Source organism: Punica granatum, chromosome 4 (genome assembly GCF_007655135.1).
Source record: "Punica granatum isolate Tunisia-2019 chromosome 4, ASM765513v2, whole genome shotgun sequence".
Classification (NCBI taxonomy): domain Eukaryota; kingdom Viridiplantae; phylum Streptophyta; class Magnoliopsida; order Myrtales; family Lythraceae; genus Punica; species Punica granatum.
In genome coordinates, this window is record NC_045130.1 from 29,149,585 (window position 1) to 29,172,273 (window position 22,689).

The 22,689-nt window shown below is 38.3% G+C and overlaps 1 pseudogene; it reads right to left on the reverse strand.

Moving 5' to 3' along the window:
* Positions 1-372: 372 nt before the first annotated feature.
* Positions 373-4,210, reverse strand: LOC116203996 (annotated as a pseudogene).
* Positions 4,211-22,689: the final 18,479 nt, after the last annotated feature.

Below are 22,689 nucleotides of genomic sequence, written 5' to 3' on the forward strand. Positions count from 1 at the left end.
TGCCTGAGGCAAAATACAGAAGAAAAGCTGGACTTTGATTGAAAATGTAATTGCAATATAGCACCTTGTCGCTTCAAATCCAAACCAAAACCATCCCAGGAATTCAGTTGATTGTCCGATTACCCACAACGTACAAATTTGCAAAACCAACCAAATCCGAAAGTATAATTACAATCTTAAAATCTCCAAAATGTCAGTCAAATGAGGAGGTTATTCTATCAACAACAAGAAAAGACTGCAAGTTGGTTGCTTGAGCGAATCTACAGTGGCAAATATCGCTAAAGCTGACGAAGAAGCTAACAATGACTGGAAGAAGACAGAGCACCGAAGAAAGCTTCATTGGACCAGAACTCTTTATCGCTAACTAAACTAGGAAAGTTAAGTATGCATTTGATCATTTATATATTACAAATGGAACCCAATCACATGCCATAACAGAAAGTTCACTTCGGGACTTTCTGTTCCTTCAAAATCAAACAAGAAGTTGTCAATCATGTAGCACATATTTTTGCATCTTCCTCGCTCACTCTCAAAATCGACTAGACCCAATTGAGCAATAGGATAGGTAAATATTATTCAGTTTACTCCCCATAAGCTAAATATTTTCCATGCCAATAGGAAAAGACAAAAGATCGTTCCCAACTCTACCGACCATCCACTAGAGTTATACTAATCTCATTCGCACTGTACTCTCTTCTATTTGATATGATTTTTGTTCCATCAGGGATCCTTTCCAGGTAGAAGCCTGGTTCCTTGGGCTGAAGAAGTGTTGCAGTCTCGCTGTCCAGCATCAGGAGCACAGAGGACATGGTCGGTCTATCTTCAGGACATTTTTGCACACACAAGAGTCCAACTTGTATGCATCTCATAACTTCTGAAAGTGGGAAAGAATCCTCCATCTGTCCATCTATTAGCTCATATGCTTTCCCCTCGACCCATAGTTTCCACGCCTGCAAATCTAATATGATAAAAGAAAATCACACAGGAAAGCATCTATAAAATATGACTAGCTTGTAATTAAGCAGTTCACATGCCCAATAAGATTGAAATGGTGGTCAGGATGGTGAAACTCTCTGTTCCTTTTGCCACACACTCTTTCGAGCACAAGCACTCCAAAGCTGAAGACGTCCGACTTTATTGAGAATATCCCATCTGCAGCATATTCTGGTGAGATGTAGCCGCTGCATTTTCATCATGGAAAGAATATATTTTACGTAGTTTCACTTTTAGAGTCTCACATAATGATTACTATGAATATCTACGCCGGAAGGTTTCAGGAATCTGGCCAATTACTTACAAAGTGCCAACTACTCTTTTGGTTTTCTCGAAGAGTTGATCCTCCCTAAATGTCCTAGCCATGCCAAAATCCGATATTTTTGGGTTCATCTTGCTGTCCAATAGCACATTGCCAGCTTTAAGGTCCCGATGTATAATTGTCAACCTTGAATCCCGGTGAAGATAAAGAAGTCCTCTAGCCACTCCCACAATGATGTTAAATCTCCTCCTCCAAGCTAAACAACTTCCTTCCATTGTACCTGGTGAAACATTTCCGGGAGTTTAGTTGATAATGACAGAATATAAAGTTTAATATTACAATGTTTGGAAAGAATCGCACTGATTGAATATAAAGGAGTCCAGGCTTCCATTGGGCATGTACTCATACACTAACATCCTCTCTTGTCCTTCAATGCAACAACCCAAAAGTTTCACGAGGTTTCGATGCTGAAGTTTTGCAATCAGCATGACCTCATTTTTGAACTCATTGAGGCCTTGCTTGGAAGTCTCTGACAGTCTCTTGACAGCAATTTCTTGCCCATTTGGTAGCTCACCCTGTTTATGTATTATTAGAGCATTTACATAAATACATGGCACTGATAAAATATTGATTAGGTTGTGTGTTAGAGAAGGATTATAAGTGATGACCTTGTAAACAGGCCCGAAGCCTCCCTCCCCTATCTTATTGGAATAGGAAAAATTGTTAGTTGCTTGTGAAATCATGACCGCATCGAACATAGGTAATTCGAAATTCTCCTCTTCTCCAGCATGCACATCAACACTTTCATCTGTCAAAAAATAAAAAAGCAAGTAATATCTGCTGTTCGATATTTGTCATAATGGGACAATTCTGTCAACGGATTGTTTATAGAATGAGCATTGTATATATAAATTAGATATTTGTCACCAAGGAAAAACATATATTGAAAGAAAAAGGAACACATCTGGAAATTAGAACAGCCAGAGCAAAGGGAAGACAGAGGTACCTTGGCCTTTTCTTCTTGTCCAGGAAGCCCACAAACAGAACATTGCAGAAGAGACTGATAGAACCACTGCCACAGCAACCACCCACTTCGTCCTCTTGGAATCTCCTTCTGTTAAGATAACTCAGAATGCAGAAAATGAATCCAAATATCTTGAAGATAAAGTGAGAACATTAGGAGGACGATTCAGGACGACTTATAAATGAATGGCATTATTGGTTACCTAGCTCTGATGCAATAACCCGGATGAAAATTTCATTAGTCCTGTAGTTGTCATTAGCTTCCCTTATGTCAAGAAGATCTCCAAACCAAAACCCGCAGCCTGTCTTGTCTTTGTCCGTGCTTTCACTTGTGCTTGCATAGGCAGTGCAAGTACAATTCCTCAAGCAAAAGTTCTCACATTCCTTCGGGGTCATGCTAGTATTTATCTCAAACAGCAACAAATCAGGCAACTTTACCCCCTTCACCAGTTTAAAACCTTCAGGACCTGAACAATTAAACGAATTTTTCCATGTACACCCACCCGAATACCATGGGTTGAGTGTGTCTGAGCCTTCAGCTGACTTGGACACATATCCTGGAAGGCATTTACATGTACAGAGTGATTTTGCTTCGACACAGACTGCGTTAGGACCGCATTTTGCATATTCATCACACGAACCACGTGGTAACTCATATAAAAGCATCCAATCAAGTGTTTGGATCGTCCATATGTAATGTTGGAGCTTGCCTGTGTAATTCAAGAGATATCTTTGCAATGTGTTCTTGTCACGAAGATCATACGAGAAGTACACTCCCCCAGGACCATTTACCAATTTCAGGATGAAGACTGAACTGAAAGATGTGTGGACACTGCCGAAATGAGGAAAGCTCCTATACCTGTTAAAATGTTAAGACAGGAACTGGAGTGAGGCATTAACATAGATACTGCAAGACCTTGCTTTTATCATGTCACTGCCCTAAATCCTCTTCTGTAACATTTAAATCGTTAATAGCATTTGATTTTGCGCTGCGATCATGTCATGCACCAGAATAATTGGAAAAAGAACATAGTAATCCTAATATGTGATATACTTCAATACATATTTATGAAAAGCGAAGTACAAGCGCAAAACTTAGATCAGTTGCAGTTGTCTCTCAAACTTTATATGAGAAAATGACAATAATAGGAAACGAAGCCACCATGCAATCCTAAGCAACATGACGGGGACAAAAAGAAAAAGTTAGTACGACATTGCAATCAATCTCCAAGAATAATACCTTGTGATGTTGCCCTCGAACATCTTACCCTGTGGAAATCCACTGGGATCCAATTTGAAGGAGAATTGTCCCAGAGAAGGATCCAGTGCACTCTTCCATGACATAAGTTGCTTCTCCATTCCGGCCTTGAAGTCCCAACCAACTTTCATTCCCGTCAGCATTGTATCAGTAGGATGATTGAAACTCTGCCAGAGGTAACTTTCGGAGTTACCGTATTTCAAAACCAAGTTTCCGGAATCAAGGAGCTTTGCAGTTGTGCTGCTTGAGGATAAATTCTGAGTATTCGACGCCCAAATCGCTTGTCCGGAGTGGTTTTGGATGACAAGATTCCCATGCTCGATCTTCAAGAGGCCTGGTGAGCTCTCGAGGGGTTTATTTCTATTCGCAACCCAAATGATCGTTCTAATTCGAATATCATAGAACCATATCCCAAGATAACGCTTGCTCGAGTTGTCTGTACTGAAAAACCCCAGCTGGAACTTTCCTCCGGGGGAGATTAACGTCTCGTCCTCACTCATCGATTGGGATTGGTTCAGTGAATCCATGGACGCACAAAAATCTAGCATCAATAATGAAGCTAGAAGTGACCAGAATATGGTGGAACACACAAGAAATGTCATTTGATGTTCGGGCTTGATCCGAACTCCCCAAAAATTGCCTAAGTTAATAGCTCTGAAGTGCTGAATGGAAAAGGGCAGCTCAGCTCTGTATGTTGAAATGTCCTCCGACTACGAAAATGCCCGTATGTTTGCAGTTCCATATAACCCATCGAATTCTCTGATACCATGTTAAATTTCCATGGGGCTTATAAGGACTTAGACCAATTTCCAATCTAAAAACTCAAATTGTAAATGATGGAATCAAGTCCATATAAACCATGAAATTCTCCTTTGGCTGCCACTGTGGGATTTCTCCTTTTCTCACATGGCTTAACAAAGGGATGTTGACTTGATGTAAGTACGCAAATAATGGATAGTTGAATTGTCTGGCTGCACCTCTCTCATCCTTCCATTTAATGAGACCGACATCTTCAGCACTAAGAAAAAACTACAGAACCGCAAATTAATCAGAAACAGACCATTTTGGTCTTGAAATTCCTTTCTTTTCCTCGATGAAATACAAGTTATCCAATCTATTGGCTGTGATCAATTTGCATTGGGACATTAGCTTAGCCCTGACCACACAAAAAGCTTCCTCATAGTTTCGATAAATATTGTTTGTAGAAGATTGCAATTTGCTAACTGCACCCGTAACTGGTTACACTTTTTAGGTAGGAACAAATGCACATATCTGATCAGTATCGTATATCCATCTATTTTATATATGAAATGAAAACGGAGTTCTATTGGAAACCGGAGGCTGCTAAGTCCAAACCAAACTGCGCCCACAGGGAAATCCATCTCTTTCTCTCTCTGTTCCAGTCTTCTGTTTCCATGGTTTGACCACAGGAACCAAACCATCGTAAGGATTCCAAAAGACCCGGAACCAAACATGTTTACACTGGAGAATTCTATTAACACAATTAATTTGATAAATATATATGATGAAGTAAAATATAACACTATATAAAAGATTTAATTATAAAAGATTTTGAAGTTTAGAAAATTAACAATACAGAAAAAACCAAATAAAATTGGAAAACGTAACATTTATTTTTTATAAGTAATATATAGCCTTAAAATATATATAAAAACAAAATATATTTTTTTGTGGAATTTTTTTTAGTGGAAAAAGTACTATATCTCTTGAACTATATTTCACGTGTTTGTATTGATGAAAGTATTACAGATATATTGATACATATATAAAATCTTATCTTATATATTATTATTTAAGGAAAAACTTCATTTTATTACCGCCAACACTTTTCCTAATGTTAAACTTTATTATATAATACACTAACTACAAAAATCTTTCCTATTTCCAAGGAAAAAATTGAAAAATAAAAAATAAAAAATACCTACTACTCTATTTCTTCAAGATTCTCCATTATCTTCTCTACTGCGAATTTAAGAAAAAAATAAATAAGGAAATTCTAAAATGATTCAAAAAGTCAGGTAAAAAAACAACCATAAAACATGAGAGTAATCTCACGCCACTTTGCATGTGCAGGAGGGTTAGCATAGTTAAAAAAATTAAGGTGAAAAATAACTAGAACAAATCTGTAAATAGAAGGGGATTAAAATTATTACACTTAATTAATAAATAAGAAATTTCTAATAAACATTAAAAGTATTCATTTAAAATAAAAAATCACATCGTAAATAAATATTAATTTCTTTAAAAAACTAGTATTTTCATAAATTAGATAATTTTTTGTATATTAATTTTTTTAAACACCCATGCGGAGTGCGGGCTTGTACTTAGATTTTATAGTTGCTATGGGATTGTTTCTAGTACTAAACCATCATATCGATTCCGCAAAACCAAGAACCGCGCAAGTTTACACTCCAACGGGGTGGTGTTGCTAATGGAAAAGTGATTAGATATAATTGTTGAAAAATAAGTGTTGATTTTAGTATAAACTAAAGTGTTTGGGAGTCACCAATTTAAAAATGCTGAAATTAGGTGCTTAAAATAGATAATGAACAAAATCAATTTCCATAAGCACCCATCAATTTGCTAGAAAAAATCACGTTTACAACTGCTAAATTAGTCAAAACCATGGTTTTAAAAATACTTAAAAAACACTACTTCTAGTTAAAACATGGTGGAAAATTGTTTGTTTAGCCTCTTACTGCTCTCCCAATTGAACTCATCAATGAACTCATCAACATCTTCTGGTAGAACTTAAAATGTCCATTTTGATCTCGCTCAGCCCCTTATTAATAGTTAAGGTGAAATGTAATAACCTCCACTGTAGTTTGGAGAAATGACCCTTAATCCCATTTGTTGAAAAAATATGCACTTATTCCCATTTGACTTAATCGGCCAAATTATTATTTTTTGTGAGAATACTATTTAGGGTCATATTTATAGTTTTTTTCTTTTTAGTCCATACACTATTGTTTTTACTAAATAAGGTTCCCATTACATAAAATATTCATACATGGTCCTTATCATTTTTATTTTTTACTTTTTATTTAAGGAGTAAAAATTTTAAAAATAAATAATAAAAGTAGTTGCAATCTTGGATTAGAGAGGAAAAACAAAGAGAGGGATGGGGTGGCCAGTCGTCAAGCACTAAGGATGAAAGTAAAAAGCCGAAAACTGAGACCCAACCCAATCCAAAAAGTGAATACCTTATTTAAAATTCGGACAGTATCATACCTTAATTCGATTATGTGGTTTTTGGAAAAATCTGTTACGGCTCGAAAATATAGGTTTTCTAAATATCTAAATTTGTTTTACAGGATTTTGAATTTGTATCTGAAGTTGATTTTTGTTTTGACATGTATTATATTGATGTCATTTGAGTTTGTTTCATTTAATGACCACTGCCCTAGGAAATGTTACTGGAGGCCTTTCTCCTCCCTCTTTGAAAAGTTTCTTTTTATTTGTAAAATTTAGACTATATTAAAGAGGCCTTATCCAAATATTGTATGTAATATGGTTACTTTATTCGATAAAAAATAAATTATGGGCTTTAAAAATATATTAAAGAGGCATTACACAAATATTTTTTGTAATGTGGTTACTTTATTCGATAAAAAATAAATGAATCACCTTGAAAAGAAAAATTCATAATAAGAACTCACATGATATTTTTCCAAAAATAATAGCTTGATCAAATAAGTCAAATGAAGCAGAGTGCCTATTTTTTAACAAATGAGGCTAATGTGATTTCTTCAAAGTTCAGGGGAGGTTAGTGCATTCTACCTAATAGTTATTTCCCTTGATCAGATGAAGAACAATATTTTTTATTTTATAGCATTAAGTTTTGATGAATGATGATCATATGGCTTTGATAGCACGTCCTCTTTAATTTATATAGCTATTTTATCTTTTCTTAATTGACTCATTTATTTATTTATGTTGATTAATTTATTCTTTCATTGATTTCGCACTACGTCAATATGCCCAGTCAGGCCAGTTTCCAGGACGCACTCTGTTTTCCGTTATCTTTACAGGACTATACGGGTCGACCCGATAACTCTGGGAACAAACGACCACCACGATCACCTATAGGGGTCCCTTGGCTACCCAGGGCCGCTGACCTTGCCTCAAAATTCCATTGAGAGCCTCCGTGGTGACGTCCTACCCGACTTGTGCTAATCGGGTCTGTTCAATGTTCCAGCCGGGTCTGTTTGTTCCTTTTGGGTTTGTTCAACGAAAACAGCCCAAACCCGACCCAACAAAGGTCCAACCTGACTTCTAACAGTCCCATTCCGCATCCTGAGACTAGGTATGACCATTCCCGACTTAGAGGAGCTAGGACTTTTACGTTTTCATTGTGTTTACGGAGTTATAAGTTGATTTTATGCATGTTTTACTTTCAAGTTTTAATTTTATGCAATTTTAATGTTATATCATGCATGTTTATCATCATTTAACATGCTAGCATGTCGAAAAACATTTAAATCGAAGTCGAGGAGACCGATTTAAACCCGAACGACCAAAGAGGCTCACGGGTTTCCTTTGAGGAAAGGTAACCGTGACCCCTTTGTTGGTTTTTCGGGTTATAACCAGTTTCCTTGCCCCGATTTGAGTTGATTCCCGAATCTTTATGTTTTCCCTCATCCATGGAGCCGGTATTGTTTTATCGATTCCATAAATAACGTGTTTGTGCATGTTTGTATGTTTAAATGAGTTTTCCAAATCTTGGTGATACCGGCTTTTGTTAAATACATGTTACTTACCGTGTTTAACGTTTGAGCATGCGAGAAATAGTTGAAATTGGGTTAAAGATAACGCTTGAAACCCGAAAAGGGTCAAGGAAACCCACGGCTACTCCCAAGAGGAAAGAGCCGAGAGTTTTTTGACCTTATTCGGGTTAAGAACGGTCTCTTTACCTCGATGAAATCCATTTCTCGGATTTTGTGCAAATTGTAAATTTCAATATCTTTGCAAATCCCGCATGCTAACCACTTTAAAATATTGTTTTTAAAGCAAAATGCATGGATTCATGTATTGGTGACTCTTTCGAGGCCATTTGGGTTCCGAGGGTATTTTGGTCATTTTGACCAAATTATCATCGATCTTCCTGGACCTGTCTTAGTCGCCGTATCATGAATTGTTTTCATTAAATTAAGCTTTTCGGGTACTCAGACTCCATTCAGTTGATCAATTCACGATCTGTCTAATTGTCTGTAACCGGCACATTTACTGTATTCGACATTTAATTTTAAGCTATAAATTCACAAACGAGTTAATTAGGACGTTCATATGATTAAACCCACTTGGCACTATAAGTTTCCATGAATTGGTAATTAACTGATAACTCGCGTCGATGAGTTGTTAAATGACGTTAATGCCCTTTTCAAAACTTGTATATTTCAAAACTCGAAACGTGTAGTCTGATATAGCACGGACGTCTAGAAAGTACTTTTGTGTCTCAATTTGAGTTTTTACCTGATTTCAGGTAACTCAGGTCATGATACATAAGATCCACTGATGAGTTTTTGTCATTCTAACATAGACTCGGGTAACTAGAATGGTTATCTCTGTCACAAAACACGCGAAATACTGATTAATCTTTCACTCGACCTAACCAAACATTAGATAATGGTTAGGGGAACTCTAGGTTCCAAATCTAGAGTCAAAACACGAATTTGAGTAATTCAGTGAAAATTCAAGGTCACAATATAGAACAATTTAAAAACAATCCACACACACACGAGATTCGACTCTATTTGTCAAGTTCTCAGAACAAAGCTGAATGCAAAATGTTTTGTACGATTATTTGCTTAGCATATGCCATTTGCTTGCAAAATACCCCTGGGTTAATAATCTGTTAATCCACGTACACTCGGTAATAATAAACACATTGTCTGCAATTTGCATATTGTTTGTTACTTTTCTGCTCTTGATTGTCCATGCGAGTCGAGCCCGACCCATAGGACGCATTGCACTTAGGGTCCAACGCCCTATTAACTGAGAGCTCAGTTGAATTTCAGTTTTTCGGTGTTTCCTTGAACTCACGGTGAGTCGGAGTGGAATAATAATCAGAAGCGAACTGATTGCGATTTAATCATTTGTAATTTGTATTTATTGTTTTGAGAGTATTGTAAAGATTTATTTTGTACATTCATTCTATAATAATCCCAGTCGGTGAGCGAACGGTCCGAGAGTCAAACCAACTGAATCGATCCAATGCTTGCCCAGAGAAAAGTAATTCCAAGATCTCGTGGTTCCGGTTCACCCAAGAATTCAAACATTATCGTTTGATGAACTGTAACGCAAGATTGTGAACCGATTCCCCGACACATGGGTTTACTTCTCTCTCGGCTTCTCAACCGACACCGTTTAGTTTACCGAATTTCCGGTGTCAAAACTTGTATGCCGAGCGCAACCTAATTCACGCGGTAAATAAAAACAGCAAGCCTAGCAAACCAGAGTATCGAAATTGCGTGCGGGATACAGGCCCGCACGTAACGTGAACCCCCGAACTCGGACTTTCCAGTTCTGCACAGGTCAATGCCTTAGCAAAATTAGGTGTTTCATACCCCTAGACCCGAGTAACTTATTGGCCCTCGATTTTCGGGTCGTAAAATGATTCCACTCCATTCTCGCAGACTAAATATGATCACATGGTTACATCTCGAATGGGGCTCACGCCTACGGCCCGTCGACAGCCCCATAATATCCCTTGTTATCTTTTTTTTTTTCCCTATTGATGATTGTCAGTTTTTTTTTAAACATTGCAAATAATAATCAAATTTTGTTGAAGTCCGCTTCCTTAGTAAACAGAAGCAAAAAGGTCTTTTGTTACTCCATTTTCATTTCCAGCCCAAACTAATGAATTGGCGGGAGAATCTTTTTGTTTTTGCGAGAAGTACCGATTAAAGTCGAAACATTTGGTTACTTATCTCATTGAGGCCGTAATGTTTAGTTTTGTTGGGAATAATGCTACAACATTTCGTAAAAATATTTAAATCAGGCCCTCGACCTTTTTAAAATGCCTTCTAATTTTTAAAACTAATTCTCGCTGACACTTTCAGTTTTTAAATTCAGTTTATTTTTTCTAGGGTTCATGGTCGTATTTACGTGTGTATACGTATATATATGAACGAGAAAGTAAAGATTATAGGGCTTTTCACTCGAAACACATGTGCCCGTACATCCATATGTACATCTCATAGGCCACGGATTCGGGCTAAATTTCATTCATTGCCCCATATTCGGGCCAAATTTCATTCACGGCCGAGTGGGTCTATAAATGGGCCTGGAGCCAAAATAGCGCCCATGCCAATGAAAATATATAGGATTTGAACTTGTCTACACACTTTATTCATTTTGATCATTACTTTCCAATTTTATTCACAAACCTTATATACATGATTTATTCAATTTATTCCCCATAAATCCACAAGAATCCTATTCTCTCAAGGACCAAGAACCTTCAAGTTTAACCTATGACTCGATACATGAGTTATAGCCTTAATTCCCCATGATTTACACATTCAAATTTACATGATTACACATTTTAATATTGATTTACGAAGTTCACACGCAAAAGTTGGATTTATATTCAATTAATCTTCAATTGATCCATTGAGGGACTTTTATCTGATTAATCACACCCAAACCCTAATGGTTCTACTCTCAAGGTCATGAGAACCTTCCTAGACATCCTATGACACACGATTAGTGTGTAACTGCCCTTAATCCCACGTAGTGTAGCCTTATTTACATTATTATTACCGATTGATACATTAATTTTACAATTTGACTAAGATTTGACTCAAATGCTTATATACATACACTCGGTCATACACAAAAAGATCATGGAATGTTCAATTAAGCCTATAAACATCAAATTGACACAATTTTGCACTCAATTCCTAATGGCCAAAATTAATTAACCTTAATTTGGACTAATTTCTCCTAATTAGACTCAATTAAACACAAATTAAGCAAAATTAACCCTAATTAAGCCTAAGCACCACACGGCCACTTCATACCCAAGACCATCATAGGCACAATTCAGCAATTTAAAGCACATATCCTTTCTCATCGAGGTCTATCTATCCCGCCCTTCTGTCCTAGATGCCCTTCACAACAAGAAACCATCGAACATATCCTTCAGGGCTGCCCTATAGCACAATCATTTTGGCATCACATAATGATCCTGGCATCAAAGTTGGACACCTTCTCATCACCTGTCAAAGATTGGATCTGCTGCAACCTTTCTTCGTCCCTACCATCCCATCTTAACATCCCTTGGGGTGTATTCTTTGCCTTTGCTATTTGGCATCTTTGGAAAAACAGAAACTCTCTTCTCTTCTCTTCAAAACCTCTCCAGAGAAACCTGATCGAGCACACCATCCATGTTTCAGCAGAGTTTTATGCATCCCAACTCAATTCATCTACAACTTTCAGCTCGAGCATACAAGTCTGCTGGGAGCCACCACCTGATGGTTTTCATAAACTTAACTTAGATGGATGCTCCAAAGGCAATCCAGGCATAGTTGGAGCATGGGGCCTCATCCGAGACTCTTTAGGAAGAATGATGTGACTCTCGCCAAGAATGACGAGACCCAACAACTAAAGGAACCCAAGATCGTTCCACGATCAGATTTGATTAACAAACTTTCCACCCGTTGTTTATGACATAAACAAGAACCTTGGTATAACTGACATCAACTCGTTGTTTATTGCGAAACAAGAACCTCGGTATAGGAAGATGCGACAAACGGTGGTGGACAACCGTTTGATAAGTCGATGATGAACGCCACGAAAATTTCCGATAAGTTCGAATTAGTTCTTCAAGAACCAAAGAGAATACTCTCACAATTTTCTGAATGTTCATCCTCTTAAAAACTGACAAGATGAGTATATATAGACCAAAACTAATTCTAATATGGCCATGTCTCATTGTAAAGTAAGGAAAATAAAATCTAAAGTATCTGTAGAGATATAACTTAATTTATAAAGACATGAAATCTAAATATTCCTAGAATTTCTCCATCAGATTTAAACTTTAAACAAATCTGATGATATCTTCTCTTGATCTTCAAATATTCTAGAAACTTCCTCAAACACTTGCTGAATTTAGCATTATTCGGAATCTTCTATAACTTGAATCATGTTAATTGATCTTTGTTGATCACGTGGTTCATGTCCAATGGGCCTCCACGAATTTGCTTGAGCCCAAACCTCTTGAATCGGGCCGTTGAGTTCATCTTTAAACTTCTTTGCTCGTGCTCGCGTAACTGGTCTAATTGGAACTTGAACTGGATCCCTTGAAGTCATGCTACGATTTGCATCATTCCCCTCCTATTGAAAATGATTTGCCCTCAAATCATCACCTACATCAAAAGGAAGCAAATCAACAACATTAAAAGTAGCACTTACATTGTACTCACCAGGTAAGTCTAGTTTGAAAGCATTGTCATTAATGCGCTCTAGGACTTGAAAAGGACCGTCCCCTCTTGGAAGCAATTTGGAACGTCCTTGCACAAGAAATCTCTCTTTCCTCATATGCAACCAAACCCAATCTCCAGGTTCAAAAATCATCTTATGACGCCCTTTGTTGGCGTGTTTTGCATACTGCTCCGTTCTTCGCTTAATATTGAGTCTTGCTTTCTCATGAATCTGCTTGACAAGTTCAGCTTTCTTTTTGCCATCTAAATTAACATGCTCAGTTATAGGTAAATGAGATAAATCCAATGGAGTTAAAGGATTAAATCCATAAACAATTTCAAATGGTGAAAATTTAGTAGTAGAATGAACATATCTGTTATAAGCAAACTCAACATGTGGTAAACACTCTTCCCATGTTTTGATGCTCTTTTTAATGATTGCCCTCAACAAAGTAGACAAAGTCCTATTTACTACTTCAGTTTGACCATCAGTTTGTGGGTGACAAGTAGTAGAAAATAATATCTTAGTACCTAACTTACACCACAAAGTCTTCCAAAAATGGTTCAAGAACTTAACATCTCTATCCGAAACAATTGTTCTAGGCATGCCATGTAATCTTACAATCTCCCTAAAGAAAAAATCAGCAACATGTGAAGCATTATCCGTTTTGTGACATGGAATAAAGTGTGCCATCTTAGAAAATCTATCCACAATCACAAAAATTGAATCTCCCTCATTTAGTCCTAGGTAATCCTAACACAAAGTCCATTTAAATATTAATTCAATGCTCACTAGGAATATGTAAAGGAGTATACAAACCGTTGGCTGCACTCTGGATTTAGCTTGCCTACATGTAACATATCTACCACAAATTCTCTCAACATTTCTTTTCATTTGTGGCCAATAGAAATGTTCATGCAAAATAACTAAAGTGTTTGCAACTCCAAAATGTCCCATTAATCCCCCACTATGAGATTCCTGCACTAATAACTCCCTCAAGGAACAATTAGTTACGCATAACTTATTCTCTCGAAATAAGAATCCATCATGCCTAAAGAACTTAACACAAGGGGTTTTCTCACAAGCCCGATATTCTTCACAAAATTCATGGTCATCAGCATGTAAATTTTTAATGTGCTCAAAACTAAGCAATTTTGCATCAAGTGTAGAGAGTAATACGTACATGCGAGAAAGTGCATCGGCAACCACATTCTCCTTACCTTGCTTATAGCGAATGACGTATGGAAATGTCTCAATGAACTCCACCCATCTGGCATGTCTTTTGTTTAGCTTGTGTTGGCCCTTCAAGTGTTTCAAGGACTCATGATTGGTGTGAATCATGAACTCCTTAGGCCATAGGTAGTGTTGCCACGTCTCTAAAGCCCGAACCAATGCATACAACTCCTTGTCATAAGTTGGATAGTTTAAGGCTGCCCCGTCTAATTTTTCGCTGAAGTAAGCAATTGGCCGTCCTTCCTGCGTAAGAACTACACCTATACCCATACATGAAGCATCACATTCAATCTCAAAAGTTTTTGAAAGTTAGGTAAAGACAATAGAGGAGCGTGGGTCGGCTTCTCTTTGATTAGCTGAAACGCCTTCTCTTATTCTTCTCCCCATCTAAATCCAATGTTTTTCTTGATCACTTCAGTAAGTGGTGCGGCTATGCTACTAAAGTCCTTTACGAACCGCTGGTAAAAACTAGCAAGTCCATGAAAACTACGAACATTACCTACACTTGTGGGACTCGGCCACTCTTGGATTGCACGTACCTTCTCCTCATCAACCTGTATATCTTGTGTACTAACAACAAATCTAAAAAATACAAGCTTATTGGTGCAAAAAGTACACTTCTTCATATTAGCAAATATTTTTTTCCTTCCTAAGCACATCTGAAATAAATTTCAAATGTACCTTATAATCATCCAAGTTTTTGCTATAAACGAGTATATCATCAAAATAGTCAACAATAAATCTACATATAAATGCACGCAAAACATGATTCATAAGTCTCATAAAAGTGCTCGGAGCATTAGTCAAACCAAAAGGCATAACTAACCATTTATACAAACCATATTTTGTTTTAAAGGCAATTTTACATTCATCTCATTCTTTCATTCTAATCTGATGATAACCACTCTTCACATCAATTTTAGAAAATACACAAGAACCATGAAGCTCATCTAACATATCATCTAAGCGAGGAATATGATGACGATACTTTACCGTTATGTTGTTGATTGTTCAGCAATCAACGCACATTCTCCACATCCCATCCTTCTTAGGTACAAGTATAACCGGAACGGTGCATGGGCTCATGCTCTCCTTCACGTACCTTTTCTCTAACAACTCACTTACCTGCCATTGAAGCTCCTTTGTCTCCTCAGGATTGCTCCTATAGGTTGGTCGGTTTGGAATTGCTGCATCGGGAACAAAATCAATTTGATGTTCAATCCCTTGGATTGGAAGTAACCCATGCGGTGTTTCCTCGGGAAAGACATCCTCATACTCTTGCAAAAGAGAAACAACAGAACTAGGCAGAGCGATGTCAAGTTCGTTAGTGTTGAAAAATGTCTCTTTGTACAAAAGTACAATCATCGGTTGATTCAAAAACATTGCTCGCTTAATTTCACTCATTTTTGCATAGAAATTCTTTTGTTCTCTCTCTGATTTTCTCTCAATGGTCGAATTTTGATTTTCTTTCTCTCTCTCATTTTTCTCGGCCTCTCTCTGATTTTCACTCTCTTTCTTTTGATCACTCTCTTTTTGCAATTTCACTTGATCCTCATATACTTGTTGCGGTGTCAATGGTACAAGAGTGATCGATCTTTGATTAAGTACAAATGAATATTTGTTCGTAAAACCATCATGCTTCACACGCCTATCAAACTGCCATGGATGCCTAGCAACAAGTGTCATGCTTGCATTGGCACTACATCACACAACACTTCATCTTCGTATTTACTGATTCGAAATGCAACTAACACCTGCTTGTTCACCCTTATCTCACCACTATCATTTAACCATTACAATTCCTGAAGGTAGAAGTGTCGGTTTTACCTTGAGGAACGTGGCTTGTTGCTTCTTGCTTTTGCTCGGTTTTAAACTTCGATGTGCATTGCTTCTCATCTTTCTTCCATTGATTCGGTTTCCAAGTTGATGTACTTGGACTTTGGCTTGCATGTGTACTGCCTCTCCTCTTGAACTAGTTCTCAATCTTGATGGCCATGTGCACCATATCCTCAAACTCCACATAATGTTCTAATTCGACGGCATTTTGAATTTCTCGGTTCAATCCAGCCAAAAATCTTGCCATAGTAGCCTTCCGATCCTCCTCTACACTTGCTCTAATCATAGCCACTTCCATCTCCTTAAAATATTCCTCTACACTCCGGTTACCTTGCATAAGACTTTGTAACTTATTATACAACTCACGGTAGTAATAACAAGGAACAAATCGCTTCCTCATCACCCGTTTCATTTTCTCCCACGTATCTACAGGCGGCTCTCTATTTCTTCGCCAATTTATCACCAATTGATCACACCAGACAATTGCATAATTCGAGAATTCAATTTCTGCCAATTTGACTTTCTTAAGCTCGGAATAACTATAACAATCAAATACAAACTCCACCTTTTTCTCCCACTCAAGGTATGCTTCGAGATCACTCTTTCCTTGAAACGATGGGATTTTCATCTTAATACTACCCAAGTTATTGTCTTCCCGATTCCTAGCTTCTTTAAACCACCCTCCACGTCTCCTATTACTAACAACCGAATCACGATCATCTTCTTCTTCAAAACTACCCCTATAATTCTCTTCATCTTCAACCTTCACTTCCCTCAATTGAACTCTTTCCCTCCTACACGCATTAGGAGCGTTTCATGGCTGTTCTATACGCTTGTTCTCCATCTGATCTATCCGTTCATGAACTTGTTCTAACTCCAACCTATCGCACGCCTCATCTCACTCATCAGGGCTTCCATAAGTACTTTCGAATCAGCCAATTCCGTAGCACCTTCGGGAATACTCTTAGCACTGTTGTGAGACATGATTTCTGCAAAATAAAGTTAGAAAGAAAGGACCTCACAATTCTCTCCCTTATGTGTTTACACTCAAGAATGTGAATCACTCTACACTCATGTTTTCACTCAAAAACATACGTGGCTTTTTAACCCTCTAATGTTCTCACCACTCCTGTCTTTTTTCCACTCGATAATTCTCTTTTAGTTCTTTTGAAACTAAACAAACAATTCTCCAAAATTTCCAATAGCAATTCACCAAGAACTTATCAAGGAAAATTAATGGTCGAAGGAAATTTAAGGAAGAAAGGAAACAAGAGAAAAGAATTTGGATGAAAATATATGGATGGAATATATCAGAATGTTATATGGATGGGAAGAATTTGGATCTAATTGTCAACGATAGCTTCTTTGTTTTTTTTTTCAGTTCTTTTTTTTTGGCCGATTTTTTTTTACTAATAAAAATCCATAAAGAACAAACTTGACGAAACGAAGCTCAGCAAATTGAAACGAAAACCTGATTTGAAGCCTGATGCTCTGATACCAAATGATGCGATTCCCGCCAAGAATGATGAGACCCAACAACTAAAGGAACCCAAGATCGTTCCACGATCAGATTTTATTGATAAACCTTTGACCCGTTGTTTACGACATAAACAAGAACCTTGGTATAACTGACCTCAACCGTTGTTTATTGCGAAACAAGAACCTCGGTATAGGAAGACGCCACAAATGGTGGTGGACAGTCGTTTGATAAGTCGATGATGAATGCCACGGAAATTTTCGATAAGTTCGAATTAGTTCTTCAAGAACCAAAGAGAATACTCTCACAATTTTCTAGATGTTCCTCCTCTTAAAAATTGACAAGATGAGTATATAGACCAAAACTAATCCTAATATGGCCATGTCTCATCGTAAAGTAAGGAAAATAAAATCTAAAGTATCTATAGAGATATAACTTAATCTATAAAGATATGAAATCTAAATATTCCTATAATATCTTCATCAGATTCAAACTTTAAACAAATTTAATGATATCTTCTCTTGATCTTCAAATATTTTAGAAACTTCCTCAAACACTTGCTGAATTTAGCCTTGTCCAGAATCTTCTATAACTTGAATCATGCTGATGGATATTTGTTGATCACGTGGTTCATGTCCAATGGCCCTTCACAAATTTGCTTGAGCCCAAACCTCTTGAATCGGGCCGTTGAGTTCATCTTTAAACTTCTTTGCTCGTGCTCGTGTAACCGGTCCAATTGGAACTTGAACTGGATCCCTTGAAGTCATGCTACGATTTGCATCAATGGGTCAGGGGTGTTTGGATGAACCTGGGAAGTACAACAAGCCCAATTGCTGAACTCAAAGCCCTTCGACAAGGACTGATAGTTGCTAGACAATGTGGAGTTCGCTTAATTATTGAGTCAGATGCCAAGCTAATCCTAAGCTGGGTATGGGGAAACTCCTCCAACAAGGCTCTAACAAATTTGATTGATGACTGCAGGAGTCTATGCCACCATTTTGATGCCATCATCTTGAGACACAACTACAGAGAGGCCAACAAGTGCGCTGATCATCTTGCTAATCTAGGAGTTGGGTTACCTCATGACCTTGTTATTTTATTGCACCCCCATCCTCTATTAGGAAGCTCTTACTTGAGGACTATATTACTTGAGGACTATATGGGGCTTATGACCCGTAAAACTGTAAGCGCTTTGTGTGCGGATGATTAATACTTAATGCATTTGCTTATTTTACCAAAAAAAAAGCACAATCATGAGGCAATTGAGTCCAATTAAGCCTAATTGCAAACAATCGGAAGCTAATTATCATTAATCATGCATAATCTAGCCTAATTAAGCCAAAATTCACCAAATTAACCCTCTAAGCCTATTTAATCATGGCGACCAGAATGTTACAGGATATGAGAAGCTCGATTTCATGCTCAATTAACCAAAATAAACTAATTTATGACTAGTTCTAGTATGGCCAAATGTCAAGGAGCTCAAGTATGTACGATTAGATGCCTAATATGCCTAATTAGCCTCTAATTCGAATTGAACATCACATGGACAGCAAGACTCGAGAGCAATTAAAAGGAAACTAGAGCCATGCTTAGATCCTATTAACATTCCAATACTCAACTAATCCTAATAATCTGCACTAATCAAGCATAATTAGGAACCTATTGGCACATACACCTAAGAAATGAAGTAGTTAGATGTTTGTTGACCCAAATGCAAGCTAAGAAGCTTGATTCGAGATCTGACGAGAGGCATAAAAGCCGACTATATCTTAGCTCAGGACGATTTTTCAGATTTTTGAGTCTCAAATTGCTGAAATCGTGCTCAATCTCACTAAATCCTACTATAAAACTATGAACTAAGGTGTAGTTGATGAAATTTTGGGGAATTTGGCAGAACCTCAATACATGAAATTGGCCTAAGGATCTTTAATGCATAAAATGCCCATCTATTTATAGGCAAAGGGGAGTCGGAGGTCGATTTGTAAATATCGAATCATGTGGGGTAGAAATAAAAATTACTTTAGAAATTTGAGAGCCCTGGAGGGCTGGAGAGTGGGCACGATTGGTGATCAAGCCTCCGTACTTGGGCTCAGTTACCCACGGTGCCTCCGTACAAGGGCACGGTTTTTTCACCTCGGTGGGTACTTAGTTTAACATACAATTTCCTCCGGTGTGAAAGATTAAGATTAGCACAGGCTCAGACTCTAGTACAAATTCAGCTTCCTCCTATGCGAGCTCTATCCATTCTGTCATTACCACCGTCTTTACCGAAGAAAGAAGTCGGTCAAGATTTTCACGACCGACTCTCGGAGGGTAGGGTGAATGAGCTAACTCAGCCCCTTCAAATTGAGTTAGCGGATGAATCGGCTCCTCCATGACAAACTGATTCAACTGAGGAAGTTTCAACTCAGCCTCCATGTGGGGGACATCTAATCGAAGAGGAAACGATCGATCATAGACCGTTGATGCAAGATGAGATCGTTCCGCCGAGATCGATTTCGTCAGAAGAGTTGAGCACGACGAATTCTTCTCAGCTTTTATCGGGAGTTAATGCACTCGAGCCTTAGGGGGTTGATGATATGAAAATGGAGTGTCAATGTGGAGAAGAGGCTGAGCATAAATTGACTGGAGCCAATTTTGAAGATCAAGCTCATGCCGGTGTAGGAATTGATGTGGCTAAATCAAGTCTCGAGGATGAAAATTCTTCTTCTCCAACATCGAAGTTTATCGGAGGCAGCAAAGAGAAACCTATGGAGTCGATTCCGACCCTTTTTCGGCCATGGCTCCTATATTAGCCGGCTCAACCGACTTGGGGTTCATTTTGCCAAAGCATAAACTGGAAGAAGATTTCTCGTTGGAGACCATCAAGGAAGTTACTAGACTACTAGGGAAGCTGAATGTGGAGAAAAGATTGTTGAGTTATGGAGCCTGAAGTACTGTTAATCCGGATCGAGATCGGCGATCCAAGTGATGTAATTAGGACTTGTTCCCTTTAATCCGGATCAAGTCAGAAATCCCATGCTGTATTCGGCCCATTGGTGATGTAATTAAGGTTTGTTCCCTTTATAAACAACAATTTATATCTCTTGTAACCCTAACTCAAAATAGTGAAATACCTGGCTTTGCGGCGCCTCCAGACGTAGTCAGAATTTCTGACGAACTGGGTAATTAATTCCGTGTGTCCCTTTTGCTTTTCGTTCATATTGTCTTCTACTATCGTATATCAGGCGCAACAATTGGTATCAGAGCTCGGGTTTGAATCGGAGCAATCTATGATGGACGGAGTAAAATTGATGATCGAAAAGTTCGATGGATCGGATTACGGGTTTTGGAGGATGCAGATCGAAGATTATCTTTACGGTAAAGATTTGTGGCAACCTCTAGAGGATAAGTCGATCGGGATGACATAAGCGGAATGGAAGGTCTTGGATAGGAAGGCGATGAGTGTGATTCGTTTGTCGCTGTCGCGAAACGTGGCGTTTCATACAGTGAAGGAGAAAACCACCAAAGGAATATTGAAGGTTTTAGCCGATATGTACGAAAAGCCATCAGCGGCGAACAAGGTTCATCCGATGCAGCGGCTGTTTAACCTAAAGATGTCGGAGAGTACTGCTGTTGCCGAACATCTGAATGAGTTCAATTTGATAACGGCTCAATTGACCTCAGTCGCTATCGATTTTGATGACGAAGTAAAAGCCCTAATTTTATTATCATCTCTACCAGAAAGTTGGAGCGGAACGGTCACAGCTGTTAGTGCTTCAGCGAGGAAAGCGAAATTAAAGTTTGATGAAGTTCGAGATCTGATAGTTAGTGAAGAAATTCGCAGAAAAGAATCAGGGAAAACTTCAGGATCAGCTTTGAGTACAGAAAATAGAGGCAGATCAGAATCAGGGAATTCGCATCGCGGCAGATCGAAGTCGAGAAATAAATCTAAGTCAGGACAAGACAAAAGTTCAATTGAGTGCTAGAATTGTAAGAAACGTGGTCATTACAAGAATCAGTGTAAGGCACCGAGAAAGGAAAGGAAAGACGACAACTCAGCGAACGTGGCAACGTAGGGTATTAGTGACGCACTGATCTTGAGTGTCAGCAGTCCGTTGGAATCGTGGGTTTTGGATTCTGGAGCATCGTTTCATTCCCGCCCTAATGCCGATATTATGGAGAATTATACTTATGGTAATTTTGGTAAGGTTTATCTTACTGATGACGAGCCTTTGGAGATCGCAGGGAAGGGAGATGTTCGGATTAAAACACCGAATGGACTTGTATGGCAGTTGCGTGGCGTGAGGCATATTCTTGGTTTGAAGAGGAATCTGATTTCTGTAGGGCAGTTGGATGACGAGGGTTATGACCTGTCCTTTGGCTCTAGTTCCTGGAAAATAATCAAAGGGACCATGGTGGTGGCTCGAGGTAAGAAGGAGGGTACACTGTACATGACTGTGAACAACCATGATAACATTGCACTCGCCAATGCAAACAGTGATGCAGATTTGTGGCATTGCAGGCTTGGCCACATGAGTGAGAAGGGGATGAAACAGTTATGTTCAAAGGGCAAACTACCAGGTCTAAAAACAGTTGAGCTTGGATTATGCGAGGATTGTGTATTCGGGAAGCAGAAAAGAGTCAGTTTTTCGAAGGCTGGTAGAACTTTGAAGGAGCAGAAATTGGAGCTGGTACATAGTGACTTATGGGGACCAACACCGGTCACATCTCTTGGTGGCGCATCATATTACATGACCTTGAATTGACGACTCCACGAGGAAGGTATGTGTTTATTTTCTTAAACGTAAATATGACACTTTTGATGCTTTCAGAAAGTGGAAAGCTTTGGTAGAAAATGAAACAGGCCTGAAGGTGAAATGTTTGAGATCTGATAATGGTGGAGCATATGAGCTCGATGAATTCAAAGAGTATTGTGCTGTGAATGGCATTCGCATGGAGAAAACTGTTAGAGGAACCCCTCAGTAGAACGGGGTTGCAGAACGAATGAACAGAACCTTGAATGAACGTGCTAAGTGCATGCGATTGAAGTGTGGGTTACCGAAGACATTTTGGGCAGATGCAGTTAACACTATGGCTTTCTTAATTAATAGAGGACCATCAGTTCCTTTGGATAACGACATACCAGAGGAGGTTTGGAGTGGTAAAGAGGTAAAC